This window comes from Poecilia formosa, unplaced genomic scaffold, assembly GCF_000485575.1.
Source record: "Poecilia formosa unplaced genomic scaffold, Poecilia_formosa-5.1.2 Scaffold79, whole genome shotgun sequence".
In the NCBI taxonomy this organism is placed as follows: Eukaryota; Metazoa; Chordata; class Actinopteri; order Cyprinodontiformes; family Poeciliidae; genus Poecilia; species Poecilia formosa.
Window position 1 is genome coordinate 51,393 of NW_006800018.1, and position 12,541 is coordinate 63,933.

Consider the following 12,541-nt stretch of genomic DNA (forward strand, 5'->3'; position numbering starts at 1 on the left):
TTCAAGAAATTTTATTGACTAGCACAGACTGGCCATAAGTTGAAACAAGCATTTCTGAGAAAGGGTGGCCTCATATCTTGTTGCTGAGAAAACAATAAAATATTCAGAAAATATGTCCATCTTTTAATAACTCAAAAGTGAGTATATTTCCCATCTAACATGTATTATAGATCTATTTTATACGAAGCAATGTCTAACATTAAAATATTCTGTGTAGTCATCTTCCTAAAATAATGGCTCAAAACTTTTTTGCCAGATTTTTTTTTTTTTTTGCTGAAAGCTCTTTTGTCAAAAAATGGCATAGGCCATTATTTTAGGAAGGTGACCATGTTTAGATTTTTGTTGATCATGTAAAAGTAAAAAAAAACAAAACAAACAAAAACCACAGTGACAGTAGTTTAATGCATTGTCATTTAAAAATCTAGGATTTGAAGTTGACGGTGCACAGACCCACAAGCGGATTATTACAACTTTGTTTTTACAGTTCTTATGTGAGATTTAATTAGGTTTCATCTGAATTGCACAAGATAAACATTACATCAAACGGGGTAAATGTTTTTTTTTTTTTGTTTTTTTTTGCATCGTCAACCCTTGGATTTTAACGCGGGTGCGTAGACTGTATATGTGCATACAGTGTGCACACAAACAGGCCGTGAATCTTGCTGGAAAAGAGACATTGCATAACCCGACATCTGGAACTTGCTGACACTCTTGCCATTTCCAATGAATGCAGCAACTCTTGAGGCACCCTGTGTGCGGAGGGGATGGGCAAGGTGGGTAGGGGCGGTGTGGGGGCGGCCGGCGTTCACCTAGCAACTCATTTTCTTTCTTTCTTTTTATTTTTTTTATTCTTTATTTTTTGCCTGCGTGCTCCTAAAGCGTCAAACATTTCACAGCTCAAAGAGTTTGCGGGGGAAGTCTTTTAATATGGCTGGTAGCGTCTGCGGCTGTCTTAGCGTCTTGCTCGTCTGCCTCTGAGGCGTAGAGCGGCGGATCAGACACATCAGTGCCATCACGGCTTGTCAAGGAGAACAATCACGTCTTGAAATAACACAAACAGCCGTTTTCAAAGACAAGACATGAAAAGATGAAAAGCATATCAAGAGTTGTGAATGTGTTTCTTTTGTGGTTGAGCATGTTCCTCTATGTGTGTGTGTGTGTGTGTGTGTGTGTGTGTCTTGTACATGGAGGTAGCTGAGATGGGATTGAGAATTTAGGAGATAGCTTCTCCTCAAGGTGGTTTTCATGTAAAAACAGCTGCTTTAGACGACAGGCAAAGAGAAAGAGGGATAGAGAATAGGAAACAGAGAGCAGGGGAGGGAGGGAGTGAGGGGATGAGAAGGATAGACTTTAACTGTCTGAAGGACAAAGCTACTGACCCGCGGATCATTCAGAGGATTGCCTTTCAGTTTCAGAGCAAGGTCAGGCTGCTTATTTTACCTCAGTGTTTTCGCTAATCTGTTTTTTGTGTGGCACAAACAAACACTGAATGCGTGCGCACGCACGCACGGACGCACGCGGCGAAAACGGGCCCCCCGAAATAATTACAGCCGATGTAGGCTTTGCTATCAATAAACATTAGACAGGCAGGCTTTGTGCCTACATGGGTATCACACTACCTTGGACCTGTCGTGAATTTCAATCGCTTGGAAGAGGGGGGCCGCCACAGACCGCACATGTCCACGCTGCATTCTAATGTCTCCAAGACACTCTCCCGGCTAACGATGCGGTCCTCAGATGAAGAAAATACCACCAGCTCTTATGTCTATTGTTAGGCGTTCTCTTCTAATGAGCTAAAATCAGCCTCCGCTCGTATTGACAGGTCTTCAGGAGCTGGCTGTGGCTGTTGGTTGGCAGCTCATTAGTAGCCATACTATATTTATGTCAACACATTTACTGACAATCAAGGGAGGAAGGGGATGCTGGGAAGCGGAGGCAGTCCCACGGGGGCCTGCCAGCATCTGTGGAGGAGAAGTAGCGGTGGGCGCGTTGAGCTCCTGCTGGAGTGGCTCTGTCAAAACGCAGCAACACCAAGGAGTGATTGCTCAGACTAGCTTAGTGCCCCACTGTGGCTTGGAGACCAGCGTTGCCATGAAGCAGCAGGCCAAAGTACTGTTCTGAGAACAGTGTAATCTGCAGCCTTGTGTTTGTCGGGCGTGTGTGCGTATGTGTGTGTATCCACGATGGGTTAAAGTGCCCCAGTGTGTTCTGTGCTGATCTGATAATGAGTGAGCAGGGTCAATAGGATGTTAACAGCCCCGTGGGAACGACTGGCTGGTGGTGGATGGGTGGAGCAAGGACGAGGGCCCAGGGACACAGAGCTGTGTTTTCACTGTCCTCGCTCGCCACCATCTGTGCGCGTGTGTGTGTGTGTGTGTGTGTGTGTGTGTGTGTGTGTGTGTGTGTCTGTGTGTGTTTTTAAGTGTAGCAGGGACAGTAANCAGAGCTGGTTTTTCACTGTCCTCGCTCGCCACCATCTGTGCGCGCGCGTGTGTGTGTTTTTAAGTGTAGCAGGGACAGTAAGGTGCCTCTGTCCCTGATATCTGACTCTTAGCTCAGCCCCCGCTGTGTCCTCCCTGTAAACGGCGCAGTTAAACCAAAAGCAGCTTGTTCTTTAGAAAAGCAGCATCAAAATAAGAACTGTAATTAAATGGAATCAGTTAGAACTTGGTGTTAACATTTGTCACGTACCACAGTGGAGTAATAAGTATTCTGAACTTACTGAAATGACTTTCTTAACATTTTATATGCTGTAATTCGCAGGTGGAAAGAAAGTTGTATACAATAGACTCCTGTGCAAATCAGCAGTACAGTCTGTATTAAACATTAATACAGACTGTATTAATGTTTGTTTGAACTATTAACTTTAAAGGGGCTGTGTTGTGTAAAATCGATGTTTTTGAGCTTTACATCATGTTATAATAATGGTATTCCCTCATCAAAAACATAGCTGCAGTGTTGCCTTGATTCTTTCAGGCACGTTTGAGAAATCTAAGTCTGGTCTTTGACTGGACCAACATGCTTCAATCTAATCAGTTGTAGCTCTGGCAGGATCCTTGTCCTAATGGAGTGTGAACCTCCACCCCAGGGTCAAGTCTTTTCCAACCTCTAATGAGTTTTCTTCCAGCATTGTCTTGTATTTTGCTCCATCCACCTTCACATTAAAGCTGACCAGCTTCCCTATCCTGATGAAGCCTCTCCACACCATGAAGGCACCACCACCAGTTTAGTTTAGTTTTAGTTAGTTTTCTTCCAAAGACAATGGTTGGTAACCAGGTCAATAGTTTAGTTTTGGTCTCATCTGACCAGAGCGCCTTTTTCTACACGAATGCTGTGTCACCCAGAAGATGGGGGAAACTGTGGGCTAGTGGGAGGAGAAGTTGTCTTGCAGTCAGAAAGTTGGGGGTTGGGTTGTGTCAATGGGTAAGGTAAGCAGGTCATTTTATTTATGTAGCACATTTTCAGCAACACGGCATGTATCTTCCAAGTTGTCGCTATTATTATTCAAGGGCATCAGCGTCAACAGGGCTGAAAACATCTGCATGATTGACTTTTCAGATTTGCAATATAAACCACACCTAGTTCCTCCCACAACAATTATGCATTGCATTGTGTTTGCCTGTCACATGAAAGCAGAATATAAGCTGGGGGGAAAAAAACAACAAAATCTAAAAAAGACCCCAAAAGGTAAATACTTCTGCAAGACATCATGCATTAAAACTCTGCACCAGAAAACTTTATTATCTCCAGAATAAGACATTCCTCCTTTTTTCTCTCACCGCCAACCTGAAGGTGTGTGCATTAGCAGCGTATCTGTGACTCATTATGCTTACAAATGGCCCATACTGAGAGAAAGAGTGGATTAGAAGAGCCATTAACCACAAGGTGAAAGAGTAATTGGATCACCCAAACATAGCAATAAACCTCATACAGATGGGCAGCATGTTAGCTGTGTGTTGTCGGGGAAACTCTTGTTACATGTGTAAACTGAGAGAGCGGCAGTGATAGCTGAACAGAGCGGATGGCTGCACGATCAGGACTACAACCTGGCCTCTAATTGCTCAGAAAACACACACACACACACACACGCACATGCACGCTCTATCTCTGAGACACGCAAACACAATGACTGTATCAGTGTCAATTTGAACTGTCGGGTCAATATGAGCCAAAAAAAAAAAGGGTGTCTTTTATGTCAGACAAGTGGCTGAAAGAAGAACTCGCACATAAGACAGAGGGGGAGCGAGAGAGAAGGCAGAGCGCTGAAAACACATTGCGTGTTATGTTGGCAGGCACTCCAGTCAAATCCCCTGGCATTTGAGCTTTTTTTTTTCTCCACGAGGCCCCGCCTTTGCCATCTGATATTCAAATGCAGAGGAAACTGGAGGAGAGCTCCTCCCAGACCACCAGCAGTATCGTCAGGGATTAGTCAAAGAGCACCAACTAGGTCAACAAGATGCAGGGCCAGTGCCTGTTCTGGGGGACGAGAGGCAACTCACCCACACAGGAGTCAGCCTAGTCTTGCCAGCCTTTATCTCCCTCTCCCTCTCTCACACACATAATCACACTCTTGTGCTCTCATACTGAGGCAGCCACGCTTTACACAGTGACCTGTTTTCCTATACTTTGACAGTTATCCAAAAACAACTCGGAAATTCCTCTTGATTTTCTGTTTTCAGAGCAGCCGGGTATGGGTTAAGCATTGGATATGAGGCCAGGCGTGGGGAGATGTAAACATTCCCACTGGTGTCAGCCGCCACACTTCTGGTTCCGTGAAAGGAGATTTGCTTCGCCTGGTAATAGCGAAATTGCGATAAGATAATGAAACCAGTTGGAGCAGCAAAAATGTTGTTTTGTTTTTTTTGCAACCAAATAGCTCTTTCACTTCTCCATACAGCTGATTTTGAGATCCTGCTGGTAAGTTCTTGTGAATCTGACTATCCTGAAGTAAATGTCAGACGCCTGTCCTTAACATGGCCATTTTCAGTCCGTTAGCTTGCTTAGGGCAAACCTTTCAAAATGAACTCAGTGTGAAAAAACAAGAAACATAAAATACCGCTAGTACTTGAAAACCCCTCTATAAACACTTTAACTGCCTGCTTTAATTGTCCAAACACCAAATATACCTTAATATGCATTAATGTGCACATTGTAAACCATCTTAAAGCTACTACAGAGGTTAATATCCACAGTTCGCCTTATTTCTCCTGTTGTGAGTACAGCCAATCATTGGCAAGAAAAATTAATGATGTTTCTGGATTGGCTGCTTTACAAAAGTCAAGCTAATGGCATGTCATGTAGCATTGTGCTTAGGTATTTCAGTGTTTCAAGCTGCATTTACTTCTGAATGTTTTAGAAATGCTCTGCAAGCAAATTCAAAAAGAAAAGGCACGCTTTCCATGAATAAATTGGTGCCAACTTTCACAGAAAAACCCTGTCATCCCGGATGAGCCCCCATTTGTTATGGCTTGACTCAAAGACCACAATAAAGAATGGGGGAACACGACACCAACAACTATTCAAGCCCTCTCAGAGGCGTTTATTTTGAAAACAAGAATCGAGGGGATGAGGGCGGTAGCCCAGGTATGTTGGCATAAGCTCAGGAGCTGCCGATCTGACGTGTGTGCACTGCAGTCTGGCCTTCTGTCACGTGCGGACCTCCTTCAGGTGTGGGTTGACTGTGACTCACCACGTGTGGAATGACTGCTCTTCGATGTGTGGAGGGGAAACCTCTTATTTACAGTCCAGGAAGACCTGAGCCCCCACGTGTCATTAGACGCCTCCCATTCCAGCACCTTGATGGAACAATTCGTAGGCCTCACTGCACCAGTAGAGGGCGCAAATGGCACAAATAGCTGAATAAGTAATTACTGGGGGTCCTCTGAACAATGAAAGAGTAAAGATAACGATCATCAAATTGAGAAAACAAGGAAAAGATTACACAAACGGGAAACCTTTTCCCATTTTTGACATTCCTTTGTATTTCCTATATGTCAGTAGGACTGAATGACATTCACAGTGGGCTAAAATCTCCCAAACCCCTGTAAGAGAACATGTGGTCTGGTGAGGCCAAACTTCAACATTTGGCCACAATTTAAAAGAAAAACAATACATCACCAAAATAATACTGCACCCACAGTGAAACATAGTAGTAGTGACATTATGCTATTACTGTACATCTCTTGGACTTGTTTGTTTTTACTTGGCAAGTTGGATGAAATAATGAACAATGATTTGACCCCAGAAATCTTTAGTTGTCTGCTATACAAGATGAAGATGATTATTTAGCCTCGGTGTGAGTCCAAGCATACATCCAAATCAATAAAAGAAGGATTCAGTCAGTGTTAAGTTAAAGCTTTGCAATTGCCAGATTCTACAGCTGAATTTGACAGAAACTCTATGAGGTCACCTGAAGAGGACTTGGAGATGTCCCCACAGTCTGATCGGTTCCACGGCAGATTGGGGAAGTGTTACTATGAGTTATGGTGATAGACAAAGAAGCCTGAATGGTTTAATTAAATCTGTATCAGCATCAGTTTGTCTTTCTAACAGATTGGTCTTTTTACAGTTGGAACTGTATATAAAACGTTTTTAAATTGCCCTTTGACAAGGAAGCGTAGCCTTTATGTATCCACTATAGTGTTTAACTTTGTGTCAACAGCTGGACAATATCTTGTCTGTTTCAGTGTAACACCTTAACAAAGTAGGCCTTAAGAATTCTTTCTTTTTTTTAAACCCAAAAGTTTTTACATACCCTCTCCTTCTTTGTGGCCATGGCAGCCGAAAGGCGCAGCTGAATAGGAAAGCAGACACCATACCTATTGTGAGGCTGAAGCCATGATAGCCCTTCACAGAGCGCTTCCCCGAGCCTGGATCCTTTCAGCCTGCTCTTTAGCTCGCGATAGTAACCCAACACGGAGCTGCTACACTAAATAACACTGACATACCTGGACGGTGACTGCGGTATCAACTGTCTGAGCTCCAGCGCCCCCGAGGACATTTTTCAACATCCTATAGCGACCTAAGTCAAATATAATGTTGCCTTCCTGGAGGACACTTCCTGGCTGCTCAAATTTAAATAAGTCACAGAGCGTGCTTATTGTGAGTCTGATGAGGAGAAGAATGCACATTAGGAGAGATGGAGGTCATCATGTTGAATCAGTAGCTTGGCGCACCTTCCGTGGCAGCTGTGACTTTCAGGCATCTCCTCTCGGCGCGGCGCTACATTGTGCAGGAATTATCTGCGCTGTCTATCAGACACAGTTTCATCTCCCTGACACACTTCAAGGACAAAAGTGGAATATTTACCGAGACGGCTGAGAAGGCTGTTCGGCATGTCTGCTGTAATCCACTCATAATCACTCGGCTGTTTGTTTTGAACAGAGGTCATGCATTTTCATCTCCATCCGTAGCTGGTTGCACCAGTAAATACAGTTTCCTCTCCTTAATGAATAATCCGCTCATCACAAGGCCAGAGTCGCAGAGTCTGCAAAAAAGGGATGTCAGTTAAAGGGAATGACGCTACTAAACTCACTAAAACAAGGGGATATATACTTGGAACCGCAGAGGCTTATAAACCTTTTTTACTGCACTATGTATATTGCATGATCATAAAAAAAATGCCAGTACATTTGACAAGAAAAAAGTGTCAAAGGGGCACCAGAAAAATGGCATTGTTAAAAGGACAAAAGCCAAGCAATTCTGCAGTCAATGGAGACTTCGTATATTGTCGTATGCTACATCTACGATGATACCAGCTATTGATCCGGCAACCTGTTAACTGATAAAACAATATTTCTTTTGTCAAAGCTGGAAACTAACCCAAACACTATACAAATAATGAATTACTCTCGGCCAGTATTAGCACAGAAACATTGGTAACAAGCACATGCTAGCATGCTAACAACCTACTATGTTTTCAACTTGTACTCTGAAGTTAGCTAGATTAGCCACAAATTTGCTGCGTCTTTTTTTTCTTTGTAAGTGTAAACAAACTAAAGTAGCATGGCAGTATGGGCGAATGCTATATTTGTGGACTTTGTAGCGGTTATGCTTGGTATGTTTTTTTTCATACAAGAAAATAGTATAGTGGCACACCCACACCATGTCCTTCATCCATTTGCACTGTAAATAATCTCTGGCACCTATATGAACAACCTGTCAATGCAAATTCAGTGAGGTTTGTACAAAAACGTTTTCACATTTTTACCATCTGAGTTAGCCTTAGCGTCTAGAACCAATAAAACAGGATGATTATACTGAACGAAAACGTTCAGTCTTCTACTACAGATAGGATATAAACCGCTTGTAACTTTTCAACTGAACCTCATTAAAAAAAATCTTCAACACTCCCTTTAAGTGCTACTTAAAACAGATCAGGACAAAGGTGGATTTCTAAGAAAAATGTTTTGGTACTTCATTCATGAATTACTCAATGTTTTTTTTTCCCCAAGGAGTGTAACATCTGTATTCATACTGTAGAGTTAGAGCATGTAGGGGCTCTTTTTTCTGTTTAAATCAAGAGGAAAGGATCAGCATTTGTTTCTTTGTTTCTCTTAAATCAAACTCACAGAGAACGGGGACTTTAAAAAAAATCAAAGGTCATAGCTTACCTGAATTTATTAAACTTTCCTCTTTTTAGTGTTGTATTTGTACTGAGAAATATGAATTTCAAAGCTGCTAGTAAAAATGAAACATTTATACAGTTATCTACAATATTTATTTATTTTCTAGCGTTTGTTAAGGAAATTGCCTAATTAACCAGCTATGTGAATGCTAAATCTGTGTATCAGACCTGCTGCCAGTAGCTGCAAGCTGCAGATTTAAAACAGTTACATTAATATGGACAATGGGTAGCTCTTTGTTAGTTTCAGCACCTTGTTTTTAAAAACTGGAAATATTATCAAACAGTCATATTTCTGTTGTAAGGAAATGTTTTCGAGTATGCACAGCAACAGGTGGGGAGGGGGCAACAATATTCTATAATTCAAACAATTATAATTGTGATTCCTCTTGCATCCAACAGGAACAGTAATTATAATTGTAACTTTCTAAACCTTCATACTTGTAACTTGACCATGCCCAGTAATCATTGTACTGTAGTGATCAAGTGTTTTTTGTCCAGTTGGTCTAAACCAGCCACACACTCTGTGAAACATCTGTTGATGATCATGTTCCCTTTTAGTGTTTGAATGTAGAGATGCAAAACACTGAGGAACACATTCTTGTCAGCTTGGGTTGCTAATGGTAGTTGGAGTTGGTTGGTCATTAATCAACGCAACCAGCAAATCCCACCGGATTGCTGTGTTTCCACTAGAACACATTTAAGTTGGGACTGACATCATTCCAGTTTGACTTCAAAGGCAAATGAAACGCACCACCTTCATCCCACCTGAGATCACCGAAGAGTTATAGTGTTCATAAAACGAGATCCCCCAACTCTTCCTTAAATGTTCGACTTCCCTGCTCAGACAATCATTATTTCACAGAAAGGTGGTACTGAGTAAAAATGTTATGATTTAGAACTCTAACTCTAACAAAACACTTAATAAAAACGGTAAGAAACAGATTAATGTCAGAAAGAGGAGATTGATGAGAACAACTATGAACTGTTCTGACTATGGTGCAGGATATTGTCTTCTCTGAAATCCCTGAAAGCTAATATTAGCTGACTAATTAACACGGTTAGCTGGACTGCACTTTGATTAGCATGCTAATTACTTCCAAAAGAGCATTTCCTTTATCACAGGAATGATTTGTAAGCAATCATTTTTCATTTTTGTAAGCAAGAGAGTAACAACGCAGAGGAGAGAGCAACGCCGGTCTCTCTGGAACTTTCTGTGTCATTTTTCACTGGGAATTAAACCATAGAAGTGCTAAAGCTAATCCTGTCGCAATAAGCAATGAATCAATTAATTGCACGATATACTAAAATTCTAATAATTTCCATTCTGATGATTAATATTTTCTGGAGAGCAATTTTGTTTGCAGAGCCACCATAACTCTCGTTATTTATTATTTTGGTTGTGTGTGGTTTATAGATGGTTTATAGATCTGTTTTATTTATTGTTTTTGGCTGCCGTCTTATTTTGGATACTTCAAATGTCTTCCAGTTCCAGAGTGGATTGTTCTGTTCAAGTTTATTTGTGTTTGAGAAGGCGAACTTGCATTATTATGCCATTACCACTAAATTACCTGAAAATTATCATTCATCACAATAATTCCTGGCACAATTTATTGTCCAGCAAAATTTGCCACCATTGTTTTCTCAAACTACGGTGTGTACATCATGACCAGCCAAAGCTACGACAAAGTAATCAATAAATACATTGACGACTGGTACTTTCTTTCTGATTCTACAAAGTTAGCAATGACACACTGTGCTCTGGACATGACTAACAGAACAAATCAGTTTGTCAAAGAAATAAGCTTGTCTCCACCTTATATTTATTGCAATTTTTTGAACTGAAATTGGGGCCCAAAATCAGATTCAGCTGACGGCCCCATGCAGCTTTGGCCAAGTCTCGTTGCACCCCGAGTAGATAGGGGACCTATGTATAGTTGGACCTCATGGTGTGGGGGTGAAACGCTCTTTTAATAGTAATGGTGAAGGATTTCATTTGCTCATGTCGGCGGCTGGGTGGGTGCAGCTGGTAGCAACTGTTGCCTTGCAGCTGGAAAGTCCTGGGTTTGAATCCCGTCCTTGAGTTTTTCTCCCTTCACGGTTTTAACTTTTTCTGCAAAGCGTGGGATCTGTTCTGGTGTTCCAGCTTCCTCCGGCAATCCAAACGCATAACTGTTAATCGGTGCCTCTAAACTGTGAGTGGGTCTTTACCCTGGCCTGACCTTTTCCGGGACGTTCCCCGCCTCTTTCCCAATGACCCCACTAGGACAAGTAGGTATAGAAGATAGAGGCTCTGAAAATCTGTCTAAATACGCTACTTTTGGCAGGAAAGCAGAATCCGCTTTTACTCGGCATGCCTGATCGGAGCTTCTACAGGTTGGATTAAGCAGTTAAATGCAAAGTTTCCTGTTGCTCTCGCTCTTATTCACACATATACATAACATGTCTGATAAGAATCCACAAAATTTTACTGCAACAGGAATCCGAATGTGAGCCTGCCCTTCCGCTCTCTATTGCTACTGGAGAAAAGCAACTGATCAGGAGGAAGTTAGCATTATATTTGTGTCATATTCCTCCAATAAAGTAATCCGTTACTCTTTTTGTGACTTGCCCTGTTGGTTTCATTGACTCGGGCTGAGAGCGCCTCGGTGCAAGCCAGCTTTTGCTGTGTCATATGGTTTTTGGTGGGACTTTCACTGCAGCTGTACACGTGGGGAATGTCACAACCATCTCATATGCATTCCAGTTCAAAGGTTACAGTATGGTGTGACTTCCAGAGGGCCCTCCCACCGCAGCTCGCACCTGCCTCCTCCCGGAGAGGGCCGTTCTTCACTCCAGACGTCGGGAGATACCGTGACTGGAATTGGGGAGTCGGAGGGAGGGGGTCAAAGGTCGAGGGTTAATGTCTGCTGACACTCCGCCTCCCTCCTTCGGAGACAATCAGGCGTCTGAATTTAAGCTCTCCTATGTTTGCACTTCAGAGCTCAGAGAGCGCCAAGCCAGAGCTGACCTTTGACCGCGTGTTCATATGTTCTGCGTCTGTTTCTGCTGCGTGGGTAATTTTAAATAGTCATGGGGATACTGTATTAGTGTGTTTTCTTTAACATCTCTAACAAGGCCTGAGGGTCAGGAAGCTTCTTTTCTGACTGGGTGAACAAATCAAATCTGCATAGTTCATCCAAGGATCTCAAGGATAATCTGCCCCAGTTACCACCAAGTGAACTCACACCAACGCAGAAGGTGAATCACAGAGAAGTTGGCCAAGTCACAGTAATATACAGATGAAAATATCAGGTAGTGCTTTGGCATATATGTGACTTTACTCTTTGTTGTCTTTGTCTGCTGAGTAAACCTCAAGCGTTTTAACTTTTGTTTTATAGATCTACACTGCGTTATAAAGGACACATGGTTTCTAAACTGCGTTACAGACGAAACTGTAAGTGCGCTCTAGAGTTACTAAAGGCTTGTCAGTTTGGGTAAAAAGCAGCAAACGTTACAGTTCAAAGAGTCATTTTCACCTTTGCTCATATTAAATAAAATGTATCTACAGTCATATTTAAGTACATTTGCTTATGCGTTCCAGCGAAACTCATTGGAACGTGACATTTAACATTACAATATTACATCTGACCAATTAAACGACATTTTAAATCCAGAAATGTAACCTAAAAGTATATTTCATCTCTGCTTAAAGGCTGTCAACTTTAAATCTAACAAATGACCCTCACTGGAACACATATTCCAATTTTTTGAATTTAACTGTATAGAAAATGTGTTGAAGTTTGTCTTTTTAGAACAATACACTGCAGTCTTTTGATGTGCCATTATTATTGCTAGTATTAATACTTTTTTGTTGTTGTTTTACTGCTCCACATACTGATAATGTCGTTCGTATTACCATTTTTGCTCACACACTCT